The sequence below is a fragment of the Cydia splendana genome, chromosome Z (genome assembly GCF_910591565.1).
Source record: "Cydia splendana chromosome Z, ilCydSple1.2, whole genome shotgun sequence".
In the NCBI taxonomy this organism is placed as follows: Eukaryota; Metazoa; Arthropoda; class Insecta; order Lepidoptera; family Tortricidae; genus Cydia; species Cydia splendana.
This window is the reverse complement of record NC_085987.1, coordinates 35,758,083-35,774,204: the sequence shown is the minus strand read 5'-3', so window position 1 is coordinate 35,774,204 and position 16,122 is coordinate 35,758,083.

The window sequence follows — 16,122 nt, the reverse complement described above, 5'->3', positions numbered from 1 at the left end:
GTAATCGCTGAGTTCCCTCAAGCATAATATTGTTCATTTTTAGAAATAATATTCATATTTTTAGGTTTAGTGCAAAATTTATTATAATTTTTTAAAGTGCATTTTAGACCTTTGGTTGTTTTTTTTCTTTATCGAATTAAGTGTCATGTTTTCAAGAAAATATTTCGATATTAATAAGTTTATTTGATGGTATTAAGGTCCTTGAAGTTGGTGAAGGTTTAGAAGGTTTTTCTCGTCCACATCTTGTGTGTTTCTTAAATACTAACAAAAATACATAATTATGTTTTGTGTATTGAGTATTATTATAATATCACTCAACGGTATGAAAATCCCCGAATAGGGTAGTTATTGATTGAATTGTTTGACGACCGGTCTGGCCTAGTGGATAGTGATCCTGCCTGTGAAGCCGATGGTCCTGTGTTCGAATCCCAGTAAGGGCATTTATTTGTGTGATGACACAGATATTTGTTCCTGAGTCATGGTTGTTTTCTGTGTACTAAAGTATTTATATACCTATTATATATATCGTTGTCTGAGTACCCACAACACAAGCCTTCTTGAGCTTACTGTGGGACTTGGTCAATCTGTGTAAGAATGTCCTATAATATTTATTTATTATTTATTTAATTGTTTCGTGAAAGTAATAAATAACATATCTGTCGAAAAAAATAAATAATGTGAACTGTGTTAGTAATATACCTGTCTACCTACATATACGATACATTAAATACCGTCAGATTTCCGACTCATCTGCACCTATACCGGGTGTGGCCTGTAACACGAGCAAATAATTAAAACATAAATTGTACTCCTCAAACGGTGACACTTTTGTTCAACAACTTTTAAAAATGATGAAGTATTTAGACTCCCTATTTTTCATACAAAATAAATATTATCTTCAATGGACGCCATCGCTACGCCATATCATTGTGATTGACGTTGCTTGTCACGACTTAAACGTAACAAAATTCGCAATACATTGCGTCTTAGAATAAACTTTAAAGTGTATTAAAAATCAAACCACAAGTTATTTTTAAAAGTCGCCGAACAAATGTTGGTCAGTATGAGGAGTACAGCCTACAGTTAAATTTTTTGCTCGTATTACAGGCCACACCCGGTATACAGTGTGCCTAAAAAATAACTGCATTCCCGTTGCCAGGGAGGTTTTGGGATTATACCTACTGAGCAAGTTTTATTATGGGACCAACCCCGAAATCGCGAAATTAGTCCATTAGTAAAAGTTGCTCAGTATAATCCCAAAACCTCCCATTTTTTAGCCACCGTGTATATATCCCTAGCTACAAATGTTCCGTGGAGCATCTAATGCGAAATGTAAATACACTTTCATATGTACTTTAATAGCGATTTTTTATACTTTATAAATCTAATAGATACATTTTCGCTGCTTCATTTCTACATTATTCATGTAACCACTTCCCAATAGCACAGTAAGTCTTATATTTAATGTACCTATTACATAGTAATTGTACTGAGGAATGACGAACTTTCTATTTGTCTGTACGTACCTATTTCGTATGATATACATATGAGGATTTGTCTGCACATTTAAGCCGTATTATATTGATGTGTTGTAGTTTTTCTGTTACTGAATTTTGTCGGCACCTTAATGTAGCTCTATCTACAAAAGTCTGAGAGTTATGTATTACTAAACCATGTAAAATTAATGTTTAATGAAACTGCTAAATGTTACTTTATGTACTAATGTAATATTACGTACTTTTACTCGTAGTACCTGAGTACGTACCTATATTAATTTCGAATCAAGTTACTGTCACAAATAAAAATGTGACACATACTTTTATAGCTGACTGTTTTCCTTCTCATTTGCATATCTATCAAGTACTTTTCGAGACCTTTCTAATGAGCCTAAGTTCGATGTGTTTGTGTTTTTCTATCGAGGAGTTCCTCTGGCTACAGTGGCTACCTCCCGACTGCATCATTAGATCACCTTCATGTTAGCACATTATTGCATGGTCATCGGAATTACGGACGTACTCCACATTTCAACTGAATCAGATACCGGGAAGTGGTTCAAATTTTAGTTGCAACATTTGAACCACACATATGTTAGTAAGACTGTACGATACACTGATGTTGGAATCTTATTTGTGTCTTATATTATAAAATGCTCAGCCAATTAAAAATTTAGTTATGTACCTACATATGTCAACGATGTATAAATATATAACTATGTAAGCTTTAAGCTAACCTGAAGTACATAGCTACGCTGACATGAATAATTACCTAATTTGTGTCTTTATAACATTATTTATTTGTGCTGGTATACTTGTTTGTGTGTATATATTAATAAATACAAGAGCCAGTAGACACTTTCGCAGGTCTGTACCTATTACATATGTCTGATTCAGCAAAAAGCGACAAGTACCTATTGATAAATAGTTACTAATAAAAAATGTACTTCGGTGTCACAGAGGAAAAACGAAAAAAAATATGTGTTTATTTAAATATCAATAAGTGAAAGTATAGATTGTGTCTTAAAACATATAATCTATTTAGTATGTGATATATTTACATATCCACTTTTACTTTCAGTTAAATGGAAAGTAAGGAATTTTGGTAACATGTAAACGAGATGCATTTTGCCTGCTGCTAAGAGTAGATATGGCGTATGGTATATTTAGTATTATTTGGTTGTATTTATTTAATTACTACAATGTTTAATAAATAAGAATTACTTACCTACATCCTAAAATTAAGTCTAAGTATTAAGTAATGTAGATAGGCACCTTCATTGGACTGAGAATAAGGTTATTTAAGCATTTACTTAATAATAAGAATATACCTAATGATAACCTTTATCGAGAAGAGGTTGGAAATTTTGAGTATAGTGAACGTATTGAGAAATAAAAACTGCGATCTTTTAAGCATCAGCTTTATTTGGTTGGGTGATCAGAGGGTAATATTTTTTGGTAAATTTCAATCTTATTATCAAATGATTAAAAGAGAATAATTGAAAACGTAGTCAAACATCAGTATGGTATTGTAAAATTACATTTCATTGTATAATTCGGAAAGCTCTTAAAACTTTAATACCTATCTGACTACTCTTGAGCCAAATGTATAGTATAATTTAATTATCAATGTGCTCTTAGGTACGTCTAATAATATAAAATCCTTCCTGTCTGATTCACAGTATTTTTATTGTACTATTAGGTACCTATAATTGTTTGCTTTACACTTTGTGAGCTATGTGGAACAAACAGAGAACTGCAGCCGTATAGGTAAACGGGATTAAGCACTAAATGTAATACATTTTTTAACAATTCTCAAGAAAAATATAATTTAAATATGTCGATTTAGCATCTTTGTATGATATTATAAGTACTGGGTCCATAAAATGTCTACGCGCCACAAATAAGTTTACATCGATTATCGGAGCCCAGTACCTATAAATATTTTCAGGTAAGTAGGTACATAAGACATTTACGCTCCTCACAATATTATACGTGTCAGTAAAAAATACTATATCTGTGGCATAGACTAGGAATCCTCTAGACGGAGTTTAGAGCAATTATTTCATGAAACCGATGCTGCCAAAAATACGGGGGTGCGGGGGACGAGGTGAGCGAGGTCCCGTGCCGTGATTGGTCTATTCAAAGACACGGACGTCACACAAAGATACTTTCGACTCGAAAATGGAGTAAAACTACCGTATGCGTGGCAGAGGGGGTAAGCTACTATGCTCAGTCTGGAGGATGTCTTGTCTGTGATCTGTGGTAATAGAGAATATTAGACAAAGCTCTGCGTAGGTGGCACGTTTGTGGCACATGCAGTAAACAAACCACACTGAAACATCACACGTCACGTCAATCACATGGCCTACCGCGAAACAAGAAAATCGAAATTTAAAAATTAACTAAATTTCGATTTTCGCGTTTACCGGTAGGCCCTTGTTAACAAACCGCCTTGATGCATCAATGTCATGTTTTATTGTCTGTGAAAACTTGTCAAAAAACAGTTTAAGGCACAGTATGTATAAGTTAGTCTATGAATTTACTGAGCCGGTAGTGCTGCACTCTGGCGGCAGAACATTGCAGTAATATCCCCTATTCTAACTTTTTTAAATTGTAAACTTGGAATGAATGTACATGATTTCTGTGTTGTTCAATTTAATAACACCTAAAACTTTATTCAATGGCCAGAATGACCTACCTTGTCCTTTTTCATTAGGTATACATACCTACTCTATTTTATAGTCATTCATTGATTTTTTTTGTATCAGGAATATTTATTATAATAACTGTATGTCTTGCTTGACTTGACTTATTTTATGTCCATTTCAGATCTTTTACAGATGTTTGGTAACTATTGTATATATTACTGTTTATTTTAAAGATTTACCTATATTATTTATCTGTGCACATACCATGAAATCACATTTGGATTAAATTAATAAAAAAACTACTTATTGGCATACTTTTTTTTTCATTCTGCCTACCTACAATTCCCACAAATCTGGGTGCGTAGCCAACATGACAATCGTTTACGCTCCGTAGCGAACGAAACGCAACGGTCACTATCGCACTAATATAGAAGAGTGATAGAGAGAATCAAAGCATTTATTGTCGTAGCGCAAGCTATTGTCAACTTGGCTAGGTACCCTGAAACGATTTTAAGAACAAAGTTTGCACCAATTTGGCCACTCTTGGCATTGATAATATATGGCCGCATTGGTCGCACTCGCACCATACTTCACTTAAATAACTGATTGATAACTTAATAGGCTTTCTTATTATTATTTATTTATCTTCTAAGTTAGGTTGTTTATAACATGAATATAAAAGTAAAATACAAAAGCACATAAAAAACAATACAAAATACATATAAACACGTTATAAAAAACCTAACCTAGGGTGCCGCCAGCAGCGGGGCAGGGCCCAAGCTTTCTTATTATTATACTACTTTTGTTTCTGAATTAACATTACGGTCTTCACCTTAATTACACCTGCCTTATATAATAATCTTGCCGGCATCGGCAGTGGAATTAATCAGCAACCAACGATTAATAAACCTATGCATTCAGACAGGATCAATTACAGATAGGTTTCTTGTGCGTGAAAATGATTATAGTCTAGTAGATGTCTCTTCGGCGGTAGGACAGGTGAGTTAACCTTTTGAACGCCACAGACGGCAATTGACGCCAACGCAAAATCGTGACAACGACGCCAAAGACGGCATTTGACGTCGATCGTTTTTTGATGAAAATCTACTGAAAAACACCCCACTTTTAGGGCATTATTTATTCACAAAACTAAATTTTACCCCCGTGGCGTTAGTAGCACGGCAAATGGATGCACCGTTTGGCGTTCAAAAGGAAACTTTTTAGTATGAGTTAAATTATGCGTCTTTCCCGTAACCATCATAACATAAACCGATATTAAAGCTTAATTTTCTTACTTGATCCTTATAGGGATGTTATAACCTTCAACTTCTTAAAGGTTGTATGATAAATGTACCCAAATCGTTAACTTTTGTAATGTTTGATATAAGGGATGCCAGTTTTCCCGAACGTTTTTGACCCAGATACAGCAAGTACATTTTTTTATTCCGAGCCCCAAAGCCATAACTACACCTTCATCTACAACAATGGTAGTGCCTATGGTAATCGTAATAGATGAGCACTATAGGAACAGGGCTTTTGAATTTTCATATAATATGCATCGTTTTGACAGATAACTTATAGTATATAAATACTTAAGAATAAAGAAAAATAAATAAATAATCAGGGGACTTTAGCAAATTAAGAGCAAATTTAGAGTGATTCTAAAAAAATATACTTTATTACAAAAAAAAGTAAGTAATAAAAACTAATTCCACTTGAGAAAAACGAAATAACCAAAAATCTAAATGTCGCAAAAATGTGTGACGTGTGTGTACCCCGTAGCCTACAAAACTTTTCGTAGAGGCTTGTGTGTGCCGTAGCAGAATTTATCTTTTCATGAATCCATGTAGGTACAGGGGTGAATTGGACGTAGTTACAGGTCCAATCCAATCCACAACAAGTTGAACAAAAGTTATGGCAGTTTAAAGTTTGAATCGGTATTCCTCTATACTGGTTGATATTTTTTATACTATGTGTTTGGATGAAAAACGAGCCAAATCGCCTTTTATATATTTATACATACATTGTTCAGTTTCATGCAACATTTGTCGAGATATTTGACCAAATGTAGGGTTGGATCCTTTTCGTAAAAATACTCTTTTCATGGACTCTCGTTTTTTTTTAAATTATGCAATAAGGATCCATTCAATAAAATTGGATAAGAAAAAAGCGCGGGAAACGTGAAACGTGGCGGTCAAGTTTTAGGTTTCTTGTAAATTTAATTTCAATTTTTATATTGTAGATCAGGGAATCGGTCATTTGTATATAATTTTTCACATAGTTTGTATATATTATTGTATTTGTATATATAATTAGTGTGATTTCGTCGTAGTTGGAAGTTTTTTCTTGTATATATGTAATGGCGGGGGACGACGATCCCCCTGACCCTGGAGGTGAAAACCTCCAGGTCGGAAGTAATATAACAGTAGAATCGGCTATGGACACGGACACTTCTGTGGAAAGCAGGAGTGAACGTAAAAGAAATAAGAGTCACAAACGATGCAAAGCATGTAATAAAAAAAGAAGGAAAAATAATGGCGGGGACTATTCGTGCGACTGTCAGGAGAACATACAAGACACCCAAGCTCCTTCAAAGTCTAATATTCAGCCTAACGTAAACTCTTCGGATAAATTAAATACAAACAATGACACTACTAGTGCCAAGGTTGGCAGGAATTTATTCTCATCTTCAGATGTTGCTCCCTTTACGGTGCACGTTCAAATTAAACAAACTGATGCAAAATCATCCTTACACCCGGTCTCCTTTGGGAAATTCTTAGTCAAAAAAGGTTTCAAAAACATTATAAATGGAAGTGTTAAGCGCATTGGTAGGACACGTATAGCAATGTCGTTTTCAAATTACATAGATGCGAACTTATTTGTTACTGATACGTGCCTTGAGTCAGAAAATCTTACTGCATACATTCCGTCATTTTCGGTGACCCGTATGGGCTTGGTTCACGGTATTCCTGTACAGTGGTCGGAGGAAGAAATAATTTCCAACATTTCCGTGCCCATGGGGTGTGGAAAGGTACTAAAAGTACGACGTTTAAATCACAGAGTTGTGGTTAATGGTTCTACTACCTGGCAACCCTCAGAGACAGTCGTATTGACATTTGATGGTCAAGTATTACCTAAACGAGTCTTTTCATGCTACAACTCTCTTGCCGTGGAATTGTACATTTTTCCTACCATTCAATGCTTTTTATGCTGTAAATTCGGTCATACAAAAAACAATTGCCGTTCAAAGCCCAAATGCTTTAAGTGTGGAGAAATGCATGCGGGAAATAAGTACAACCTGTGTTGTGGAGAAGGAGGAAGCCATTTGCTGTTTGTGCAATGGCTTTCACTTTGCCACAAACAGGTCATGTCCAGAATATGTTAGACAAAAAGAGATCAAAGTCAGTATGGCTAATAACTGCATCTCCCATGGAGAAGCAGTTAAACTGCACCCAGCCATATCGAAATCGTTTGCAGACATGGTCAAATCACAAGTGTCACCATCACATACTCAATCAGATTTACCTCGTAACAGTGTCCAAACTTCAGTTCCAGGCCCAAGTTCGAATATGCGCCTTCCTAGCCATAGCAGTAGAAAAACTATTTTTTTGAAACTTCGTCCTTCTGTTAAAAAGACTACACTTGGCTATGATGTGGCTGCACATCGGGCCATTATAAGAGAATACTCCATCCCTTCTCCTCAAAACGGTGGTGCTCTACGTCAGGAAACAGAAAAAGAAGACAGACTAGTAATCGCCGAGTCTATTGAGGCCCTAAGAACTCTATTGTCTAAGCCAAACCTTACTTTACCGTCCCACATTGCCCCTATGATTGACTCTCTTACATTTGCAATTAAAAATGGCTGCTATTTAACTGATCACCAGATTTAGTAAAATTTATAACCAAAAAAATCTATTTTACCACCCTAAAATAATAAATGATCACCAAAATTATAACACCATTTTAATGTGAAATGATTACCAATTTTATTACATTTTACTATCCTATTAAAGGAAATGACACCAAACTAATCATTATTAAAGCCTGACAACAGTTTATTTGACCCTCGCCATTTTGCGGATTTTCAATGGTACTAATTTATTTTACTGGCAACAAGTACTCTTTGACAACGAACGTTGGATGTCATCGAATGTCACCGATGTAAACAAACGGAAAATATCTACGAATATATTCAAATATAAACGGTGTTATTACAAAAATGCCAAAAAAAATACCAAAGATGCGAAAAAATTGTAGTGAATGCAATCAAATACCTACAGCTTAAAAAAGACGAAGGATTACATGTATAGCATTCCAATAAACAATGTTTTGAAGTTGGTTGTTGACATGACCGGTATTGACATTTTATAGTGCGGTTTTATTGAACTGGTTAGTTGTTTGGTTTAAACTTTAATATTTCATTTAAGGTTTATGTAGATCGACGATAAAAATCCTATAATCGAATTGGAAACTGAACGTTTTATAATCGAGGTTGGTGGTTGAAAGCGACACAACATCTGATGAAAATCAGACTTCGTCAGAGTCAGAAAACGAAGAATATATTAATATTGAATATTTAGAATCAGATTTTGACGAATAGGTAAATTGAATGAACCGAATTTTCTGTAAGCAATGTTTCTGACATTATACGAGTATCAACATGAAGCCAATGCCCACTACCCCGACTATACATGACGTACGCACATTATTGCCATACGTAAGCTGTTTGCAGCGACACTATCTCAGGGTTAAATAAACTGTTGTCAGGCTTTAACCCAAAAATAGTAAATGATTACCAAATTTCAAACCCCATTTTAATGTGAAATGATAACCAAATTATTACATCTTGCTATCCTATTAAAGAAAATGACACCAAAATAATCATTGTAAACCCTAAAATAGTAAATGACCACCAAAATTAGAACTCCATTTTAATGTAAAATTATAACCAAATTTTTAAATCTTGCTATCCTATTAAGAGCGCTATTACATTTCGGCGTTGAGCGAGTTTAGGTATTTTACGCGCTGCGGCAGGCCGTGCGAGCTCAGTATGCCGATCCCTTCCACCACACTCGCACTACAATGATGGATTAAACATTCTTGATCCTTCGCGAAGCACATTGAAATCAACCATAACAACACTAACTGTACTTAACTTTTAAAGTTCTAAAACTGTTATTTGGTAAGTACGAAAATACTAAATGCAGTGCAAATGTACATAGGGGCTGTTCATAAATTACGTCATCTATTTTTGACGATTTTTGACCCCCCCCACCCCTCAAATCATCCAAAAATCAAGCTTCGGATGAATCTGTTTCCTCCTACGTCATGTTACCATCATCCGATGTCCAGACCCCCCCCCCCCCCCACTCCTCCCATTTGAAACGACGTAATTTATGAATAGCCCCATACTCGTACTTATGAAGATATATTACTCGAAAGAAATTATAGGTACCTACTCGCTTATTTACATGTTTCGTCATCGCATTTGGTACCTATAGGTTGTAAAGTTTGTATCAACGAGGGTTTAAAAACGAACTGGTACTGAGGATCTGATGATGATTAAGGTGGTCACGGATACCAATCAACCATGTAGTAACATGATTAGGCTCGTTTGATTCGTCTCAACAAGATCTTTGACACTGAAGATACACAGGGTCTGATGATGGAGCTGGAAGGTGGCCACGGGTACCAGTCTATCATGTAACTAAACAACTTCGTGTTTGGGCTTGTTTGATTCGTCTCAACAAGATCTTTGACACAAGACAGTACTCAGGGTCTGATGATGGAGCTGGAAGGTACCATTACCAATCAACCATGCAACTAAACCACATCGTGTTTAGGATCGTTTGATTCGTCTCAACAAGATCTTTGACACTAGGTGATACTCAGAGTCTGATGATGGAGCTGGAAGGTGGTCACCGGTACCAATCAACCATGCAACTAAACCACTTCGTGTTTAGGCTCGTTTTATTCGTTTCAACAAGATCTTTGACACAAGATAGTACTCAGGGTCTGATGTTGGAGCCGGAAGGTGGTCACCGGTACCACTCAACCATGCAACTAAACCACTTCGTGTTTAGGCACGTTCTATTCATCTCAACAAGATCTTGGACACAAGGTAGTACTCAGGGTCTGATGATGGAGCGCGAAGGTGGCGACGGGTACCTGTCTATCAGCTCCATCATCAGACCCTGAGTAGTATCTTGTGTCAAACATCTTATTGCGACGAATCAAACGAGCCCAAACACGAAGTGGTTCAGTTACATGGTAGACTGGTACCCGTGGCCACAGTCCAGCTCCATCATCAGACCCTGAGTACTAACTTGTGTCAAAGATCTTGTTGCGACGAATCGAACGAAGCCAAACACGAAGTGGTGTAGTTGCATGGTTGATTGGTACCGGTGACCACCTTCCGGATCCATCATCATACCCTCAGTACTACCTTGTGTCAAAGATCTTGTTGCGACAAATCAAACGAGCCCAAACACGAAGTGGTTCAATTACATGGTAGACTGGTACCCGTGGCCACAGTCCAGCTCCATCATCAGACCCTGAGTACTAACTTGTGTCAAAGATCTTGTTGCGACGAATCGAACGAAGCCAAACACGAAGTGGTTTAGTTGCATGGTTGATTGGTACCGGTCACCACCTTCCGGATCCATCATCAGACCCTCAGTACTACCTTGTGTCAAAGATCTTGTTGCGACAAATCAAACGAGCCCAAACACGAAGTGGTTCAGTTACATGGTAGACTGGTACCCGTGGCCACCTTCCAGCTCCATCATCAGATCCTGAGTACTATCTTGTGTCCAAGGTCTTGTTGAGACGAATCAAACGAGCCTAAACACGAAGTGCTTTAGTTGCATGGTTGATTGGTACCGGTGACCACCTTCCGGCTCCAACATCAGACCCTGAGTACTATCTTGTGTCAAAGATCTTATAGAAACGAATAAAACGAGCCTAAACACGAAGTGGTTTAGTGGCATGGTTGATTGGTACCGGTGACCACCTGCCGGCTCCATCATCAGACCCTGAGTACTATCTTGTGTCAAAGATCTTGTTGCGACAAATCAAACGAGCCCAAACACGAAGTGGTTCAGTTACATGGTAGACTGGTACCCGTGGCCACCTTCCAGCTCCATCATCAGATCCTGAGTACTATCTTGTGTCCAAGGTCTTGTTGAGACGAATCAAACGAGCCTAAACACGAAGTGGTTTAGTTGCATGGTTGATTGGTACCGGTGACCACCTTCCGGCTCCAACATCAGACCCTGAGTACTATCTTGTGTCAAAGATCTTATAGAAACGAATAAAACGAGCCTAAACACGAAGTGGTTTAGTGGCATGGTTGATTGGTACCGGTGACCACCTGCCGGCTCCATCATCAGACCCTGAGTACTATCTTGTGTCAAAGATCTTGTTGAGACGAATGAAACGAGCCTTAACACGAAGTGGTTTAGTTGCATGGTTGATTGGTACCGGTGACCACCTTCCGGCTCCATCATCAGACCCTGAGTATTATCTTGTGCCAAAGATCTTGTTGAGACGAATCAAACGAGCCCAAACACGAAGTGGTTTAGTTGCATGGTTGATTGGTACCGGTGACCACCTTCCGGCTCCATCATCAGACCCTGAGTACTATCTTAAGTCAAAGATCCTGTTGAGACGAATAAAACGAGCCTAAACACGAAGTGGTTTAGTTGCATTGTTGATTGGTACTGGTGACCACCTTCCGGCTCCATCATCAGACCCTGAGTACTATCTTAAGTCAAAGATCTTGTTGAGCCGAATCAAACGAGCCCAAACACGAAGTGGTTTAGTTGCATGGTTGATTGGTACCGGTGACCACCTTCCGGCTCCATCATCAGACCCTGAGTACTATCTTGTGTCAAAGATCTTGTTGAGATGAACAAAAAGGAGCCTAAACACGAAGTGGTTTAGTTGCATGGTTGATTGGTACCGGTGACCACCTTCCGGCTCCATCATCAGACCCTGAGAACTATCTTGAGTCAAATAAATACATATAGAATGTCAGGTCGTGTCAAATATTTTTAATCCTGTCCGGTAGTTTATTAAACTGTACCATTATAAATTATAATACTATAAAAACAGTGCTAGGATCAAAGTCTCTCGTTGCGGTTTACACGCACACAGTATAGCGTTTTACACGGCGCCCGCCGCACACAATGATAAAAAACCTCGTCGTCGCCGTTGAAAATGTGCGGAGCCGACCGACACACGTCCTGCCTCTACAAGCTCTGCCGCGGCACTGAGCTGGCGCAGCGTGCGTCATCGGTAATATAGAGTAGTTTTCAAAAAATTGCTAAAAAATTATAGTAGAATTTCATTAACACTAATGTATACCAACAGTATAAGCAAACGTTGCAGATTGCTTGAGTATGAAAATGACTTCGATATTAAGTAGATTTTCGTAGGAATTGACACTTGTTTCGGAGAGAAAATCGAGTTCGTTTTACTTTGATTTTCTCTTTCTCAAAGGTATGTAGGAAAAATATAGTTTGATATGCCTAAAGTACAGGGTATTAGTAATACAAAATAGCCAGGTTTAGCAGAGTAAAATTCTCAACATTTCCAAATAAGAGCTCGCCATTCAGTGCTTCACGGGGTTTTTCGGAAACGACCATCAGAAAAAAAATCATTACTAATTTAATAAGTCCTTTTTCTAATATTTACAACGATATTTATAAAGATAAGAAGACGCTTTTACTGGAACAAGTACTCATTGTTTCTAATAATGAGCGCAAAGTCCTGAATTTCGTCGACTAGTATCATCAATTTTGCATTATTTCGACTTTTCTTGTAAGAGCGCTCTTAAAGCAAATCACTCCAAAATAATCATTGTAAACCCAAAAATAGTAAATGACCACCAAAATTGTAACCACATTTTAATTAAAAGTGTGCAAAAATTTAATATATCGTTATCCTATTAACTAATTAATCCACTTCGTCACCTTTTTCTAGTAGCATTTTATTTCTGTAACAGTTGCAGTTCTAACCTAACCTAACCCACTTTTCTAGTAGCATTTCGTTTCTGTAAGGGTCGCAGTTCTAACCTAACCTAACCAACTTTTCTAGTAGCATTTCGTTTCTGAAAGGGTGGCAGTTCAAACCTAACCTAACCCACTTTTTTAGCAGCATTTCGTTTCTGTAAGGGTCGCAGTTCAAACCTAACCCACTTTTCTAGTAGCATTTTGTTTCTGTATGGGTCATAGTTCAAATCTAACCTAACCCACTTTTCTAGTAGCATTTCGTTTCTGTATGGATCGCAGTTAAAACCTAACCTAACCCACTTTTCTAGTAGCATTTCGGTTCTGTGAGGATCGCAGTTGTGACCTAACCTAACCCACTTTTATAGTAGCATTTCGTTTCTGTAAAGGTCGCAGTTCAAACCTAACCTAACCTACTTTTCTAGTACCATTCCGTTTCTGTAAGGGTCGCAGTGCTGACCTAACCTAACCCACTTAACTGATAGCAGTTTAACCTACTTTTCTAGTAGCATAACGAAATGCTACTAGAAAAGTAGGTTAGGTTAGGTAGGTATGCGGTGCGGGGTACGGGAGGTTGAGCGGGAGGGGCTAGTAATTTTGGCATCAATTTACTTTATTTGGTAATATGTATACATTTTTTGGTAATCATAGTGGTTTATTTAGGTGAAAATATCGCATTAATGTGGTCTTCAAGATTTGGTGATCATTAATGATTTTTGGTGATCATTCAATATATTTGGTATTTGAATACAATTTGAAGTGCAGTCGTAATTAAACCGGTGGTACTTTTGTATTTTTAGATCTTATATTTTTGGTGTTCAGTAATTTTTTTTGGTAAGCATGATTTATTTATTTAGGGTACTTAAGTATATTTTGGTGGTCATTATATTTGTAGCCATTAAAAATAATGGACAATATAATACAGTGGAATTGCAGAAGCAGAAGCATAATCAATAAAAAACATGATTTAATTCATTTATTAAATAAATTTAATCCATGTGTTTTTGCCCTATCTGAGACATGGCTCAAGCCTGGAGCTCTTCTCAGAGCTACTGGCTATTCATGCCTCAGAGAGGACCGTCCTGATGGGTGGGGTGGAGTAGCTTTACTCGTCAGGAACTCTGAATCATTTTCATCTCTTCAGCTTCCATCTCACAGTGATGATTTCTCAATTGTTGCTGCCATTGTAAATAACATCTGCATTCTCTCTGCATACAGGGTGTCCCATAAGTGACACGTCACAGTGACACTGGAGGTAGACCAAGCCAAGAGGACCTAAACCAACTTAACATGACCCCAGTAGAAGTGGCACGGTTTTCGAGTTATTGCCAAATTAAGGTTTTTCATGAATTTTGACTGTTTTTAACATTGTTAGTGCCAGTGTGCACTCGGAAAGGTCTCGAAGCTAGTTTTTTTATGTGTTCGGCATCATGAATAGTTAATTAAGATAACAGAATAGGTATTTTATCGATAAACAATGTAAAATGCAAAAAAAACTGGTATAATCTTGAATTAAATTCACAGCGAAACATTAATTTCGACTTTGACCACCTGTCGTGAAAAAAAAATACTAGAAAAGTAATGAGCAAATAACGTCAAAATATTGAGCATGTTATGCAGTTTCAAAAATGGTATAACACATGTACCTTCCTGCAATAAAATATGAATTATTATCATCTTTCGAAAGCCTCATAAAAAATAAGTTAAAACTTGGAAATCTGCAATCCGTTGCTACTTAGTAAAAATAACTATTTATGTTAAGATATTTTATTCTGGATACAGAAATAAAAAAACGCCTATTCAGTATTTGCTGAATGCCTAAAAGAAAGAGATGGAAAATGCTTATCTCCCTTTTTAAGGATATCATTGAGTTGATGAAGGTTCAAAGAAAATAATACAGGTTGAAGTTTGAAAGGGTAGGTTGAAATAATTTTACAGTAGGTGCTCGAATTGCTTTTCTCCGGCTCGTATGCATGCTTGACACCGTCTTGTAAAACTTCAAGTTAATTTTCCTAAATTAATTTCGGATATGTTTCGTGCTGCCTCGAACATGTCGTCGTAGTTCCTCTTGGGACCTTATTGGGTTGGAGTAAAATTTATCTTTTAAGTATCCCTAATAAAAAAAATCTAATGGATTTAGGTCTGGGGAACGTAGGCCATGCCACTGGTTCCAGTCGGCTGATCCATCTTCTACAGCTGGAACCACAGCAAGATGGCTGCCCAGAACACTACGCTCGCGATTTCCGCGGCCACCTCACACAGAAATTCCCAGATGGATCAGCCGATTGGGACCAGTGGCATGGCCGCCGCGTTCCCCGGACCTAAACCCATTAGATTTTTTTTCATTGGGGATGCTTAAAATGCTTAAAAGATAAAGTTTACTCCGTGCCAATAAAGTCCCAAGAGGAACTACGGCGGCGCATGTTCGAGGCAACACGAAACATATCCGAAATTAATTTAAGGAAATTAACTTGAAGTTTTACAAGACGGTGCCAAGCGTGCATAGGAGCCGGGGAAAAACAATTCGAGCACCTATTCTAAAATAAAATTACTTTAAAAAATTGATTAAACTTCAACCTGCAGTATTTTATTTTATTTGAACCTTTATCAACTCAATGATATCCTTCAAAAGGGACATAACCATTTTCCATCTCTTTCTTTTAAGAATTCGGCAAATACTGAATAGGCGTTTTTTTAAATTTCTGAATCCAGAATTAGATGTCTCAACATAAATCGTTATTTTTACTAAAAGTAGCAACGGATTGCAGAGTTCCTAGTTGTCATTTATGTTTTATGAGGCTTTCGAAAGATGATAATAATTCCTATTTTATTGCAGGAGGGTACATGTGTTATACCATTTTTGAAACTGCATAACATGCTCAATATTTTGTCGTTATTTGCTCATTACTTTTCTAGTATTTTTTTTTTCACGACAGGTGGTCAAAGTCGAAATTAATGTTTCGCTGT